This window comes from Erinaceus europaeus, chromosome 3, assembly GCF_950295315.1.
Source record: "Erinaceus europaeus chromosome 3, mEriEur2.1, whole genome shotgun sequence".
Lineage (NCBI taxonomy): Eukaryota > Metazoa > Chordata > Mammalia > Eulipotyphla > Erinaceidae > Erinaceus > Erinaceus europaeus.
In genome coordinates, this window is record NC_080164.1 from 131,513,274 (window position 1) to 131,531,254 (window position 17,981).

Consider the following 17,981-nt stretch of genomic DNA (forward strand, 5'->3'; position numbering starts at 1 on the left):
TAAAATGTGACAATAAAAATCCTGTAAAGCAACATTCCCTCAGTAAAGTGATATTTGGAAATGGAAAAAAAATGGAGGAACTGATCATTTCTTCTTTTTCCAAAATTCTTATGGAGGTCAACAAGCAAAAATATGATAATTGACATAAAGAAGAAAGTCTTTTTTTTTTTTTAGCAAGAGCCCCAGATAGATGTATAGCCACTCTTTCTCAATTAGAAATGCCTTAATAATTCTTTTTTAATTTATTAAAACACACAATGTCTTTTCTCTGTTCACTAGGTCTACCACATTAGAGAGATTCCCAAAGTAAAGACGTAGATACAAGTTTTTCTAAGTTAAAGAGGAAACTAATATCTGTTGAACATATATTATTTGCCTGTCCCTCTATATATTACTTCCTCACAATAATACTTTGAGTTACATATTATTATACTGATGCCCTTTTTCCACTAAGTAAATACTGCGGACAAGTAAGTTTAGGTAATGTGTTTAAATTCATATTGCTAGTATTCCAGAATTAGGATACAAACCCAAGACTGACACCAAAGCCCACTTGCATTCAACTCCCTGCACTGTTCGATTCAGATTTTGTTTTTTTCTGCCACTAGGGTTTATTGCTGGGGCTTGATGCCTGCGCTAAGAATCCACTGCTCCTGGAGACCATTTTCTTCCATTTTTGTTGCCCTTGTTGTTATTACTGTTATTGTTGTCATTGCTGTTATTGTTGGATAGGACAGAAAGAAATCGAGAGAGGAGGGGAAGACAGAGAGGGGGAGAGAAAGATAGACACCTGCAGACCTGCTTCACCGCTTGTGAAGAGACTCCCCTACAGGTGGGGAGCCAGGGGCTCAAACCAGGATCCTTACACCAGTCCTTGTGCTTTGCACCATGTGCGCTTAACCCAGGATCCTTACACCAGTCTTTGTGCTTTGCACCATGTGCGCTTAACCCACTGCGCTACCACCCAGCCCCCCTGATTTCTTATACTTCAAACCTCTAAATAAGCCTGAGTCCAAAGTTCAAGTTCTGCGACCTAATTAGTTCTCTCTCTCTCTCTCTCTCTCTCTCCTACTATGGGGCTCCACATATGCCCAATTCCACTATTCCTGATAGACACTTTTTTAAAAGACAGAGAGACAGAAAAGGGAAATGAGATAGAGAAAAGAGATACCCCACAGAACTGTTCCACTGTTTATGAAGTGTTCGAGTGCAGGTGCCCCATATCATGTGGTGAACAGGGGCTGAACCCAGGTTCTAGCACATAAAGTTTGCACTCTACCAAGTAAGCCACCCACCTCTACAGCTAGTTCTGAGCAGTCTCTGGCACTTAGTTCACCTATGATCATCACTTGACAGAAGTAGTCAAACTATGTAGTAACCATGAAGACAGCAATACCAGCCACTCCAAAGAGATGTCAGCATTAAGACTGGGTACACACTTATGTGTGTGTACCTATGTTTATCAATTGGATATTAATCCTGACTACAACTGAAAACCATAGTATTTTTTAAAGAAAAACTGGAAAGGACAGACCTGCCCAATCACCTCATTTTTTTTGTCAGAAAAAGGAGCTACAAACTAAAAGATAATGTCCTGCCAGATGTCACATTATCAGTTAGTGGTTGAGCCAGAAATAGAATACCAGGCCCTCTTCTGTTTTAATAATGATTGATGAGTGTGTGAGTGACCTACAAAATTCAGCTTACTTGTTCTTAGAATACATAAATTAGAAGGCATTGCATGTACATAATCTCTAGCACTAGAGCAAGAACATTTTGGAATGGTTTCAAAAAAGTAGTTGAAGGTTCAGAGTAAACATGTAGTTCATTTTAAGTATTCCAGTGCTGGTACCTGTCCTACCTCTCTTCCCCTGTTATCTCATCAGCTACCTCCTGCATTTTACTAGTGGAGGACAGAGCATCTCAATGCATGCAAAAAACATGGGGATCTTGTTAAACTGCAGTTGACTCACTTATCTGTGCTAATCTGAATTTTTAATAAGTTCCCAAGTGATACCAGAGTTGTTGATCAGCAGGCCAGACACTGAGTAGGGAGGATTGGATGGTGTTTAAAATTATTCAGATTAAGGCAATCTCTAAAAGCTGCATTTCTGAGCACTGAACTATAGCCAATATGAAAACCACTTCATCCAGTGTTTTGAGAAATGTAATTCTTGTGACTCTTTATCAAGAAAAAAGGAAACTATTATATGAATTTACATGTCCTGGATTACAGTGCCTTTTATACTTTGATAAAATAATAATATTCCTTAGAAGAACCCCTTCCAAGTCAACAGCCATGAGACTCTGAACATAACCCAGTTTCGTCTGATCTAGGAAGCTAAGCAGGGTCAGACCTACTTAGTACTTGGATGGAAGAAGAATACTTACCAAAAACACATGCTGCATTTTTCTCACAGCTGGGAGTTCATGATATTCTACTTCTCTCTCATTTGGCTCATTACTCTTCACACAGCTTTCTAAAAACAACTCTACCACCCAGTGGACAACATAGAAATTGGTTTATATGGCACAATATTCTAGCTTTTTCCAATTTCATCCTCCAATTTCACAGGTTAGAGGAGAGTTGTTTATCCTGGGCTAATTAATAGAGCCCCAGGAGGATTCACCATAGAAGATGAACAATCTCAAGATAAGCCACATTAAAGATTCATTTTACCCATGTGTCAACAACAGTAGAGTAAACCCTTATTCCACCAGGAAAATGATTTGGGGGGGAAAAAAGAATTAATTGTTTTTTAAATATTAATTCATTTACTTATTGAGTAGAACAAAAAGAAATTGAAAAGAGAAGGAGAAATAGAGAGGGACAGAGACAGCCACCCCCAGCACTGCTTCAGCACTCATGAAACTTGACCCTACAGATGAGGAAGTACCAGGGACCCAAACCCCAGATCCCTGCACATGGTAATGTGTGCCCTCAAACTGGTGTACCATTGCCTGGCCCCAATTCATTTATTTTTTAAAATATCTGATTTTCCAGTGACTCAGGAGGTGGTGCAGTAGGTACAGCATTTGATTTGTGAGCATAAGGTCCTGAGTTTGATCCCAGGCATTGCATGTTCTAGAATGATTCTCTAGTTCTCTCTGGTTCTCTCTCTGGCTCTCTCTCTGGATATCTCTCTCTCTCTCTCTCTCTCTCTCTCTCTCTCCTCTCTCTCCCTCTCTCCCTCTCTCCTTCTGTCCCTATCTCCCCCTCTCCCTCCCTCTCTTTATCATTAGTAAATATTTTAAGGGCTGAGGAGACAGCCCTTAAAAATAGATCTGCAGAAGACTTTCATGCCACAGGTTCTGAGCTTCAATCCCCTACACCACCATAAGCCAGAGCTGAGCAGTGCTCTGGTATCTCTCTCTGTGTGTATCTTTCTCTCTCATTAAAAAATGAAAATAAAGGGGTCCTTGTGGTGACACATCTGGTTAAGCACATATACTGCAGTGTGCAAGGATTCAGGCTCAAGCTCCTGGTCCCCATAGCAGGGAAAGCTTCACAAGAGGTGAAGCAGGGCTGCAGGTGTCTGTCTCCCTCTTTGTCTCCCCCTCCCCTTTCAATTTCTCTGTCTCTAACCAATAATAAAAATAAATCTTAAAATAATTAAAATAAATCTTAAAAAATGAAAATAAATGAAGTATTTAAATAAGCAATTTTTTTAACTTAAAAGACTTAATTTTCCAGTAGTGAAGCATAGGTTCTACAAACATGGAGTTCTGAGTTTGATCAGGTACCTCATGTTACAGACTTTCTCTCCCCCTCTCTCATTAATAAATACTTCTAATGTAATGTGTTAAATTTGTGTTTTTAAAGATATTGATTTTCCAGCAGCATTTAAATAAAGGTAACAGGGGCCAGGTGAATACATATGTTCAAACCTGGTTTGAATACATATGTTACAATGTGCAAGGACCCACATTAAAGCCCCTGGTCCCCACCTGCAGGGGAAAAGCTTTGTGAGCAGTGAAGCAGTGCTGCTGGTGGCTGTCTCTCTCCCTATCTCTATCTGGCTGTCTTATCCAATAAATAAATAAATTTAATAAAAATTTTATAAATGACTAAATAAATAAAGTCATCTAAACATAAATGCCAGTGTCAAAGAACATTACTTTTTTAATGTTTTGTCCACAAACACCAATGCCTAAAATATGAACTTAAAGCAGTTTCAACATGAGATAATGTGAATTAACTATTACTGAGTTGGTGGAAAGGTCATGACACATATTTGCACAGAAAAAAAAGAAGTCATGACTTTTCTGAAAACCGAGTAATTCAGAATTAATAAAAAAAAAAATTAAAAATGGGGATAGGGTGGCAGTGAACCATGTTAACGACACATAATACAAAGCCAAGGACCTGCGCAAAGATCCCAGTTCGAGTCCCCAGCTCCACAATGCAGGGGGAGTCGTTTCACAAGTAGTGAAGTAAGTCTGCAGGTGTCTCTCTTTTTCTCTCCCTCTTCATCTCCCTTTCCTCTCTCAGTTTCTCTCTGTCCTATCAAAAAATAATAATAATAATGGCCACAGAAGCAGCAGATTCATAGTGCAGGCACCAAGCCCTAGCAATAAATCTGAAGGCAAAATAAAAATAAAAAAATAAAAAACAGCCTATCTTCACTGCTAGTATTTGGAGTTTTTACTTTTTTTAATTTCTTTATTGGAGAATTAATGGTTTACAGTTAACAGTAAAATATAATAGTGTGTATATGAATAACACTTCCATATAACAATACAACCCCTACTAGGTCCTCTGCCATCATATTTCAGGACCTGAACCGTCCAATCCACCCCCAAAGTCTTTTACTTTGGTGCAATACACCAACTCCAGTCCAAGTTCTGCTTAGAGTTTTCCCTTCTGATCTTGTTTATCAACTTCTGTCTATGAGTGAAATCATCCCATATTCATCCTTCTCTTTCTGACTTATCTCGCTTAACATGATTCCTTCAGGATCCACCCAATGTTTTAGGGTGAAGAAGGTGAATTCACCATGAACCTGAGACTTTGGAGCCTCAGGAACAAAAGTCTGTTTGCATAACCATTATGCCATCTAACCCTGTTCACATTTCTCAGTTTATCACATACAACTCAATGCCCCTCTAGATCCTCCTCTGCCATCATGTTCTAGGACCTGAACCCTCGCCCTCCCTCCCCCAGAGTCCTTTACTTTGGTGCAATACACCAGAACCTGTCCAAGTTCTGCTTTGTGTTTATTGTTCAACTGTTGGTTGTTTTTTTTTTTTTGTTACTGTATTTGTTTCATTGAAGACACCCTTAAAATTTATATAGAAAAGTGTTCTGCCAATATTTTCTCCTAAGTATTTGATGGCTTCTGGTCTAACAGTCAAGAGGTGTTGAAATCCCCTACTATTACCGTGTTGCTGTAGCCCTTTCAGTAGATGTGTGATGTATTTAGATGGCCTCTCTTTGGATACATAGATGTTAATAATTGTTAAGTCATACTTCATATGCTGATCCCAACCTAATCAATGCAATGCATACCACCTCGGTATGTTTCACTTCGGACTGTGTCCAGAGACATCAGGCATGGAATGTCAACCCTTCAGCCTCATTACTTGGATGAGACCTTTCCTTTCATAGGATTCTCTAATTTCATTTCAGCTGGCTTACTTCCTAACAAAGCCCCAAAACCTAGATATATACCAGATCCCATGAGATAGGGCATATGTACACATGTATCCATAAATTAAGGCACAATATATACCTGAAAGCAAAAGTGCACAATTGTCTGCAGTGAGTCAATAAATGAATCAAGTAAGCAGAAAGACCTAAAAAGACACCATAAAGTTCCTAATGAAATAGTTTTACTTAGACCTAAATACCCTTCTCACCTACTTTTTATTACACTTCCCTCAGTAACTCCAAAGCTAACCTTATCAAAGTAAGGACTACAAAAGTTGGGTAAGGGCAAGAGACTGGCAAACTTTAATGATGACTCTTTAGTCACTACCAGGCCACCCCAACATCTGAAGCTCCTCGGGGAAGACTGAGATTCCCAAAGACAAGATGGGCCTAGACCTCGAATAGATCCCTCTCTCCATTGTCACTGTTCATCTCTAATAGGAACAACACAATGGACCCCATTGTGGGCCCCCATAGGACCTTGACCTCAACTTGGATCAACAACAGTAGAGAATGTTCCATCCTCCAAAGGGAGGCTGGATAACATACTGTATCTACCACCAAAGGAAAATGGGTCCTAAAATTGGAGCAGCTTGGAACATTCCTACTCATGACCACAGAATGTGAGCTCAGACCTACAGGATGCAAAGGTTACACAGGCTCCTAAGCTGAATATGGGCCCCAGATAATATCAAATCGATGGGATCTACAATCAACAATATTTATACACCTTTCCCATATTTGGGAGCTACTCTCTTCCCTGGTCCAGCTTTCTAGCCCTTTATCCAGACATATCATCTCTCCAGACAAAAATTTGGGTCCACCTGCATATCAGAGGTCAGGCTCAGGAAAAACTAGTATAGTCATGGGGCCTTTGGAATATAACTAAAAGAGGCCAACTGGTTATTTTAAAACAGAGACCCTAAATCTTCATCTGCAATATTCCAGCCTTTAGGTTCATGATTAATCAACAATTTGGCTTTATGTTAACTCTCTTTTCAGCTGCCAGGTTCCAGATGCTACCATGATGCCAAACGGACATTCCTGGGCAGACAACCCCACCATGTGTCCTGGAGCTCCGACTCCTCAGAGCCCTGTCCCAGGCTCTGAGACAGGCTGGGAGTATGGATCGAACTGCCAATGCCCATGTTCAGCGGGGAAGCAATTACAGAAGCCAGACCTTCCACCTTCTGCACCCCATAATAACCCTGGGTCCATACTCCAAAAGGGTTAAAAAATAGGAAAGCTATTAGGGAAGGGGATGGGATATGGAGTTCTGGTGGTGGGAACTGTGTGGAGTTGTACCCCTCTTATCCTATGGTTTTTTCAGTCTTTCCTTTTTATAAATAAAAATTATTTAAAAATTTTTAATAATAATAATAATAATTAAGTACTATTGATTGACTGATCCTCTAAGCATTAAAGTAATGTCCATCCCTATCTTTTAAATTTTATTTATTTTAAGGTCTATTGTGTCAGATTGAGAATAGCTGTTCCTGCCCTTTTTTGTGGTCCATTGGCTTGTATGGTAGTTTAAACCCAGGTCCGTGCATATTGTAACATGAGATCTCAACCAGGTGTGCCATCACCCAGCCTCTTCCCCCACACACACAATCTCTTCCTTGCCCCCTCCCTCAAAATGTCAGCCCAGAGCAGTGAAGCTGCAGTGACTGATGACAGTAAATAAACAAAAAAGTATGTAAATATGTTATAGACTACCAGTTATTAAAGATATCATAAAGGAAGTAACACTTATGCAAGATTTTGAAGGATAAATTGAAATTTAGAGAATGAGGGAAATATTCTCTGAACCTGCACAATATATCAGACCAGTGAGCAGAATAAATGGATTATTTATCTCCATGACTGATGTGGAAATGAGAAAAGGTTAAGTAAGAAAGATCTGGGAGTTGGGGGCCGGGAGGTGGTTCACACAGTAGAACACATAAGTTACTGTACATGGGTAGCCAGACTCAAATCTGTGGCCACCACTGGGAGCACCTGCAGGGGAAAAGCTTCAAGAGCACTAGAACAGCACTGTAGTGTCTCTGTCTCTCTCTCTCCCTATCTCTGCTACCTCTCATCCTCTATCTAAAAGGGGGGGGGGCTGGTCACCAGGAGCAGTGGAGCCATGCATGCACTGAGCCCCAGTGATAATACTGGTGACAAAAAATAAAAGTTGGAGACTGAACAGAAGAACAACTAGTTAAGTGCACATGGTGCAAAGTGCAAGGACCACTGTAAGGATCCAAGTTCGAGACCCCAGCTCACCACCTGCTGTGGGGCCGCTTCACGAGCAGTGAAGCAGGTCTGCAGGTGTCTTTCTCTCCCCCTCTCTGTCTTCCCCTCCTCTCTCAATTTCTCTCAGTCCTGTCCAACAATTACAGCAATAACAACAAGGGCAACAAAATGTGAAAAATTGCCTCCAGGAGCAGTGGATTCATAGTGTAGGCACCAAGCCACAGCGATAACCCTGGAGGCAATAAATGAATAAACAAATAAATAATAAAATAAAAGTTTAGGGAAAGACATTAGAAAACTTTAACCGGGAGTCAGGCGGTAGCGCAGCAGATTAAGCACACATGGCAAAGCGCAAGGACCAGCGTAAAAATCCCTGTTCAAGCCCCTGGCTCTCCACCTGCAGAGAGGTCACTTCACAGGCGGTGAAGCAGGTCTGCAGGTGTCTATCTTTCTCTCCCCTCTCTGTCTTCCCCTCCTCTCTTCATTTCTTTCTGTCCTATCTAACAGTGATAACATCAGTAACAAAAACAATAACTACAACAACAATAAAAAAAAGAAAACAAGAGCGACCATTCACTCCATTAGAAACTGCAGGACTTCCGGAGGCGGAGCTACGAGCAGCAGATCACTTTCTCTCCTCTCCTCTCCTCTCCTCTCCTCTCCTCTCCTCTCCTCTCCTCTCCCCTCCCGGATCAACTAGGAATACCAAAGGAGACCACCGGACCGAAACAAGACAGGACTAGAATGACCACAGGAACGCAGTAAATCACCCGTGAGTACAAACACGCGTGGCTGGTGACAGAGAGGAGAGAGGGGCCTACGGAAAGATTAAGTGACTGCTAACAGTTCAACAGTTTAACAGTGGAGACACACCTCCAGTCTGCTCCACAACAAGGGGACAGCTGAAGGGAGGAGAGGACTCCCCAGAGACTCACCAAGTGCAACTCTGAGTCTCCATTGCTACTACCCTCAGAATCTGGAGCAGCAACAGGGAGGGACACCAGGGGACAGAGATCTAACCAGGAAACTCAGGAGAAGACCTATACCTTGGTGGCATAGCTGAGGGGCTGTGAAAGTCTCTTTGCATAACCACTGGATTATCTCTGCCACACCCTGCTTTATCTGTCAGGAGTCAGTGATTATGCTAAGAAGCCTATTGATAGTTTAAAAGCCCTCAGGCTCCCATAGCCTACAGGGAAGAAAAAAAAAGAGGCTTTTACACCACTGAGCTCCAACTCAGGGATTGAAAAAACTGTTAACTTCCACCACGGTAAACCCTTTAATTAAATTACTTAGACACAAGTCAATCCAGGCAATAGTGATCAATAATTTGAAAAGTACTGATAAAGGGAACTCATAACATAATATATAAAATGGTTAAAACAACAAGAAAAAATATTGGAGACTCGAACCAGAACAAGAGTCCAGCTAAAAGTCCTTCAGAGGGTGAAGCACAAAACAACGAGTTCAACATCCAAACATTAGCTAAGGAAATAATAACAGGAGTGAGTAAAGAATTTGAAGAAATTGTAATCAGAAATGCAGGAACAACAAATGAGAATATGGAAGAAAATTCTAATTATCTCATGGTTATTAGAGAGCTGAAATCTGAAATTGCTGAGCTAAGAAGGCAACTAGCTGAACAAGCTAAAACAGTATCACAGCAGGGCAACAAAATAGATGAACAACAGAAAGCAGTAGAGGGCAGAGAGAATAGAATCTATGAGGCTGAAGACAGAATTAGCAAGATTGAGGATGAATTAGAGTCAATTAAAAAAGAAGTAAGAGATCTCAAAAAGAGATTAAGAGATGCTGAAAACAAAAACAGAGTCCTATGGGGTGACTTCAAAAGAAACAATATACGCATTATTGGCTTACCAGAGGAAGAAAGAGAAGGAGAGGAAGAAAGCATTCTCCAGGCCATAATAGCTGAAAATTTCTCTAGTCTAGACAACACCAAAGACATAAAGATTCAAGAAGCCCAGAGGGTCCCAAACAGAATTAACCCAGACCTAAAGACACCAAGACATGTCATACTTAGAATGGAAAGGAATAAGGATAAAGAAAGGATCCTGAAGGCTGCAAGAGAAAAACAAAGAGTCACCTACAAAGGAAAACCCATAAGATTAGCAGCAGACTTCTCCATACACACACTACAGGCCAGAAGAGAATGGCAAGATATCTATCGAGTGCTCAATGAGAAAGGCTTTCAGCCAAGAATACTATATCCTGCTAGACTATCATTCAGACTAGATGGAAGCATCAAAACCTTCTCAGACAAGCAAAAGTTGAAGGAATCAACCATCACCAAGCCTGCCCTGAAAGAAGTTCTGAAAGGTCTCCTATAAACAACCAGACCACCACAAATAGGACATATATCAAAACACTCTAAAACTCTACAAGAATGGCATTAAAATATCTTCAATCTTTGATATCAATAAATGTCAATGGCCTGAATTCACCGATTAAAAGACACAGAGTAGGAAGATGGATCAGAAAACACAACCCAACAATATGTTGTCTACAGGAAACTCACCTAACTCAACAAGACAAACACAAGACTTAAAGTGAAAGGATGGAAAACTATCATACAAGCCAATGGCCCACAAAAAAGGGCAGGAACAGCTACTCTCTTATCTGACATGATAGACTTTAAAATAGATAAGATTAAAAAAGATAGGAATGGACACTACTTAATGCTCAGAGGATCAGTCAATCAAGAGGACTTAACAATTATTAACATCTATGCACCCAATGAGAAGCCATCTAAATACATCAAACTTCTACTGATAGAGCTACAGCAATATTTTAACAGTAACACAATCATAGTAGGGGACTTCAACACCCCACTCTCTCAACTTGACAGATCATCCAGGCAGAAAATCAGTAAAGACAAAAGGGAGCTAAATGAAGAGCTAGATAAACTAGAACTATTGGACATTTTCAGAGTCATTCATCCCAAGAAACTGGAATACACATTTTACTCAAATCCACATGGATCATTCTCAAGGATAGACCATATGTTAGGCCACAAAGACAGCATCAGCCAATTCAAGAGCACTGAAATCATCCCAAGCATCTTCTCAGACCACAGTGGAATTAAACTGACACTTAACAATCAACAAAAGATTAGTAACAGTCCCAAAATGTGGAAGCTCAACAGTACACTTCTTAACAACTTCTGGGTCAAAGAGGAAATCAAGGAAGAAATCAAAATGTTTCGAGAGTTCAATGAAAATGAAGACACAAGCTATCAAAATATTTGGGACTCAGCTAAAGCAGTCCTAAGAGGGAAGTTCATAGCTATACAAGCACACATTAGGAAACAAGAAAAGGCACAAATAAACAGCCTGATTGCACATCTTAAAGACCTAGAAGAAGAACAACAAAGGAATCCTAAAGCAACCAGAAGGACAGAAATCACTAAAGTTAGGGCAGAAATAAATAACATTGAGAATAGGAAAACCATACAAAAGATCAATGAAAGTAAATGTTGGTTCTTCAAAAGAGTAAGCAAAATCGACAAACCTTTAGCCAGACTCACAAAACAAAAAAGGGAGAAGACCCAAATAAATCAGATAGTAAATGAAAGAGGAGATATCACAATAGACACTGCAGAAAATCAACATATCATGCGAGGCTTCTATGAACAACTATATGCCACCAAGCTAGAGAACCTGGAAGAAATGAATGATTTCCTAAATACCTACCAACTTCCAAAACTAAGTAAAGAGGAAGTGGATAATATGAACAGGCCCATCACAGCTAATGAAATTGAAACAGTTATCAAAAATCTTCCCAAAAATAAAAGTCCTGGACCAGATGGTTTTACAAATGAATTCTACAAAACCTTCAAAGAAGAACTAATACCTCTACTTTTAAAAGTCTTCCAGAAGATTGAAGACACTGGAATACTCCCTGCCAGCTTCTATGAAGCCAATATCACTCTGATACCAAAAGCAGACAGGGACACAACCAAAAAAGAAAACTACAGACCAATATCTCTGATGAACATAGATGCAAAAATATTGAACAAAATTCTAGCCAACCAGATACAGTAGTATATCAAAAAGATTGTTCATCATGACCAAGTGGGGTTTATCCCAGGCATGCAAGGTTGGTTTAATATACGTAAATCAATCAATGTGATCCACCACATCAACAAAAGAAAGACCAAAAACCACATGGTCATATCAATAGATGCAGAGAAAGCCTTTGACAAAATACAACATCCCTTTATGATCAAAACACTACAAAAAATGGGAATAGATGGAAAATTCCTGAAGATAGTGGAGTCTATATACAGCACACCTACAGCCAACATCATACTCAATGGTGAAAAACTGGAAGCATTTCCACTCAGATCAGGTACTAGACAGGGCTGCCCACTATCACCATTACTATTCAATATAGTGTTGGAAGTTCTTGCCATAGCAATCAGGCAGGAGCAAGGAATTAAAGGCATACAGATTGGAAGAGAAGAAGTCAAACTCTCCTTATTTGCACATGACATGATAGTATACATGGAAAAACCTAAGGAATCCAGCAAGAAGCTTTTGGAAATCATCAGGCAATACAGTAATGTGTCAGGCTATAAAATTAACATTCAAAAGTCAGTGGCATTCCTCTATGCAACACTAAGTTAGAAGAAATTGAAATCCAGAAATCAGTTCCTTTTTCTATAGCAACAAAAACTATAAAATATCTAGGAGTAAACCTAACCAAAGAAGTGAAAGACTTGTATACTGAAAATTATGAGTCAGTACTCAAAGAAATTGAAAAAGACACAAAGAAGGGGAAAGATATTCCATGGTCATGGGTTGGAAGAATTAACATCAAAATGAATATATTACCCAGAGCCATCTACAAATTTAATGCTATCCCCATCAAGATCCCAAGCACATTTTTTAGGAGAATAGAAAAAATGCTACAAATGTTTATCTGGAACCAGAAAAGACCTAGAATTGCCAAAACAATCTTGAGAAAAAAGAACAGAACCGGAGGCATCACACTCCCAGATCTCAAACTGTATTATAGGGCCATTGTCATCAAAACTGCTTGGTACTGGAACATGAATACACACACTGACCAGTGGAATAGAATTGAGAGTCCAGAAATGAGCCCCCACACCTATGGACATCTAATCTTTGACAAAGGGGCCCAGACTATTACATGGGGAAAGCAGAGTCTCTTCAACAAATGGTGTTGGAAACAATGGGTTGAAACATGCAGAAGAATGAAACTGAGCCACTGTATTTCACCAAATACAAAAGTAAATTCCAAGTGGATCAAGTAGTAGGATGTTAGACCAGAAACTATCAGATACTTAGAGGAAAATATTGGCAGAACTTTTTTCCGCATAAATTTTAAAGACATTTTCAATGAAACGAATCCAATTACAAGGAAGACTAAGGCAAGTATAAACCTATGGGACTACATCAAATTAAAAAGCTTCTGCACAGCAAAAGAAACCACTACCCAAACCAAGAGACCCCTCACAGAATGGGAGAAGATCTTTACATGCCATACATCAGACAAGAGTTTAATAACCAACATATATAAAGAGCTTGCCAGACTCAACAACAAGATAACAAATAACCCCATCCAAAAATGGGGGGAGGACTTGGACAGAATATTCACCACAGAAGAGATACAAAAGGCCGAGAAACACATGAAAAAATGCTCCAAGTCTCTGATTGTCAGAGAAATGCAAATCAAGACAACAATGAGATATCACTTCATTCCTGTGAGAATGTCATACATCAGAAAAGGTAACAGCAGCAAATGCTGGAGAGGGTGTGGGGTCAAAGGAACCCTCCTGCACTGCTGGTGGGAATGTCAATTGGTCCAACCTCTGTGGAGAACAGTCTGGAGAACTCCCAGAAGGCTAGAAATGGACCTACCCTATGACCCTGCAATTCCCCTCCTGGGGATATATCCTAAGGAACCCAACACATCCATCCAAAAAGATCTGTGTACACATATGTTCTTGGCAGCACAATTTGTAATAGCCAAAACCTGGAAGCAACCCAGGTGTCCAACAACAGATGAGTGGCTAAGCAAGTTGTGGTATATATACACAATGGAATACTACTCAGCTGTAAAAAATGGTGACTTCACCGTTTTCAGCCGATCTGGATGGACCTTGAAAAAATCATGTTGAGTGAAATAAGTCAGAAACAGAAGGATGAATATGGGATGATCTCACTCTCAGGCTGAAGTTGAAAAACAAGATTAGAAAAGAAAACACAAGTCGAACCTGAAATGGAATTGGAGTATTACACCAAAGTAAAAGACTCTGGGGTGGGTGGATGGGTGGGGAGAATACAGGTCCATGAAAGATGATGAATGACATAGTGGGGGTTGTATTGTTAAATGGGAATTTGGGGAATGTTATGCATGTACAAACTATTGTATTTACTGTTGAATGTAAAACATTAATTCCCCAATAAAGAAATAAATTATTAAAAAAAAAACAAGAGCAACAAAAGGGAAAAAATATATATATAAAAGGAAACTTCAAACAATGGGGAGCTGGGCAGTAGTGCAGCAGGGTAAGTGCACATAGCTCAAAGTGCAAGGGCCAGCATAAGGTTCCAGGTTAGGAGGCCCCCTGCTCCCCACCTGCAGGGGTTTGCTTCACAGGCAGTGAAGCATGTCTGCAGGTGTCTTTCTCTCCCCCTCTGTCTTCCCCTCCTCTCTCCACTTCTCTCTGTCCTATCCAACAACAACATATATAACAAGAATAACAACCACAAGGGCAACAAAATGTGAAAAATTGCCTCCAGGAGCAGTGGATTCATAGTGTAGGCACCAAGCCACAGCGATAACCCTGGAGGCAATAAATGAATAAACAAATAAATAATAAAATAAAAGTTTAGGGAAAGACATTAGAAAACTTTAAAGCAGGAGTCAGGCGGTAGTGCAGCAGATTAAGCACATGTGGCAAAGTGCAAGGACCAGCGTAAAAATCCCTTTTTAAGCCCCTGGCTCTCCACCTGCAGAGAGGTCACTTCACAGGTGGTGAAGCAGGTCTGCAGGTGTCTATCTTTCTCTCCCCCTCTCTGTCTTCCCCTCCCCTCTCCATTTCTTTCTGTCCTATCTAACAGTGACAACATCAGTAACAACACAATAACTACAACAACAATAAAAAAAAAACAAGAGCAACAAAAGGGAAAATATATATATATATATATATATATATATATATATATATATATATATATATAAAAGGAAACTTCAAACAATGGGGAGCTGGGCAGTAGTGCAGCGGGGTAAGTGCACATGGCTCAAAGTGCAAGGGCCAGCATAAGGTTCCAGGTTAGGAGGCCCCTGCTCTCCACCTGCAGGGGTTTGCTTCAGAGGCAGTGAAGCAGGTCTGCAGGTGTCTTTCTCTCCCCCTCTGTCTTCCCCTCCTCTCTCCATTTCTCTCTGTCCTATCCAACAACAACATATATAACAAGAATAACAACCACAAGGGCAACAAAATGTGAAAAATGGCCTCCAGAAGCAGTGGATTCGTAGTGCAGGCACCAAGCCGGAGTGATAACCCTGGAGGGGAAAAAAAAAAAAAAAACTTTAAACAATGGGCAGCGAATTTGAAGTCAATTTATAGGACAATGCTTCGCAAATGTGTTATCTTCTCCATTTCACCTGAGAAATACAATCACACCTGATAACCACACAGTTGCTCCCATTGTAGAGGACTGAAAGATGGGGATAAGCTAGTAGAATGCTATCAGAATCTCTGGGGAGGCTGGTAGTGAGGAACACAAAAATTTCACTACATCCAACTTGGGATTCTATTCTTCCTTCATCACTCATTTATTCCTCTACATCTCCTTCAACAGGCATCATAGTAAACCTTTGAACAAAACATTTGAAGAAAGTATTGTCTTTTTTTTTTTTTTTTGCCTCCAGGGTTATTGCTGGGACTCAGTGCCTGCACTACGAATTCACTACTTCTGGAGGCTATTTTTTCCCTTTTGTTGCCCTTGTTGTTTATCATTGCTGTTGTTGTATTATTATTGTTGTTGTCATTGCTGTTGTTGTTGGATAGGACAGACAGAAATAGAGGAGGGGGAAACAGAGAGGGGAGAGAAAGATAGACACCTGCAGATCTGCTTCACCACTTGTGAAGTGACTTCCCTGCAGGTGGGGAGCTGGGGACTCGAACTGGGATCCTTACACCGGTCCTTGAGCTTCGCTCCATGTGTGCTTAACCCGCTGTGCTACCACTCGGCCCCCAGCATTGTCTTTTTTAAAGTGTTTCATGGCCATATTATATGGGGTAGTCACCTAATTTCCAAAGATTACACAAGTCAATTTCAGCACTTTGCAAAATGTAAATGATAAGATTATTTGTTCCAGAAAGCCATATGTCAAAAAAGCTCAATCCACATGAGTTTGGGAAACTCTCCATATCATATCCCCTCTATCAAATATTGACAAACTATATAAATCAGCAATGATTAAGGATCTAAGAACTCTGACAGTAGAGAAACCTGTTATCTATAGACTTAATCTGTTTATGAGAGAGGAAAGGGAATAGCATAATGGTTATGAAAAATGGCTTTCATGCCTGAGGCTCCAAAAGTCTCTGGTTCAGTCCCTGCACTACCAGAGAAGAACAGTGCTCTAGTTTAAGGAAAGAGAAGAAGGGAGGGAGGGAGAGAGAGAGAGAACGAGAGCATGACTCTGGTACATGTGATGCTGGGTACTAAATTCAGGACCACATGCTTGAGAGTTCAACATTTTATCCTCTGTGCTACCTTCCAGACCACTGCCTGTTCAGTTTTTTTTTAACACTGAGCTTCCACATACTCAAAATTATAATAAATCTTATTCTCACATAATAACTATAAACATACTAGTATTCCACAGGAAGGGTTGAGAAATGCTGGCAAATACATATTAGCTTCTATGTGGATAGGAACACATAAACAATCACAGATTCTGCTTATGCAAGACAATAAGCTGCAAATCACCTTCTCCCTGCTCTCTAGAAACCCACTCCACACTAAAATTCCTCACACAGCTCTCATCTTCCTCTTTAGCTTCTCTTGTGAATAAAAACCCAAACCTAATCCTGTCTCACCTCCTAAATCTCCCTCACCCCTCACCCCAGAATGGCTTTATTCAATGAAAAAAGGTAAACCAAGGCATTGGAGTTCCTCGGTGTTTTTCTAGGACACTCACCAATGTCCATCCCCCAGATCTAAACAAAGTTAACTCAGCTGGCTCGGAGAGAAAGGAGCCTAGAGAATATGATAGTACTCATGGTTCATCCGGTGTAATTAACTAAAGGAAAGAGTGGGGTCGTGAAAAGCTGCTGAACAAGAGACAACTGAAAAGATTAAATAGGCCTGTCTGGACCTGAATGAGTTGCAGATAAGAATGAAAATGAGGAATGACATTCTTTCAAGCTCTTATTTCATTCCTCTGCAAAAAACACTGGTGGCCTTTTTTAATCCTTCCCTCAACACAGTTGTCATCAACTTTCTCCTTCAAAGCTATGCTCTGTGCACCCTCTGCTGGCTCTGACATAGAACTGATTTGAGTAACAAGCCGTGATATTATGTTTCTAGGGATTCTCTCAGAAACCTGGTTACAATTCCTAGCAAAGATGAGACTTCAGCTTCTTTTGCATTGGCCACAACAAAAAGAGGGGGAAGATGAGCAGGGAACTGAGGACAGGAAAGACAGCATAATGGTTATGCAAAAGAATTCTCATTTCTGAGGCTCCAAAGTCCCAGGTTCAATCCCACACACTACCATAAGCCAGGGTTGAGCGGTGTTTTGGCCCCTCTATGTATCTTTCTCTCTGAATCTCTCTCTAGCTCTCTCTGTGTTATTAAAATAAAACAAAATATATTTTTAAAAAGAAGGAAATTTTAAAAGTGTACAGGTCCTGAAAAAGGATGACAGAGGACCTAGTAGAGGTTGTATTGTTATGTGGAAAACTGAGAAATGTTATGCATGTACAAACTATTGTATTTACTGGCAACTGTAAAACATTAATACCCCAATAAAGGGAAAAAATGTTAAAAAAAAAAAAAAAGAAGGATCATGTAAAAGAGAGTTAGCAATA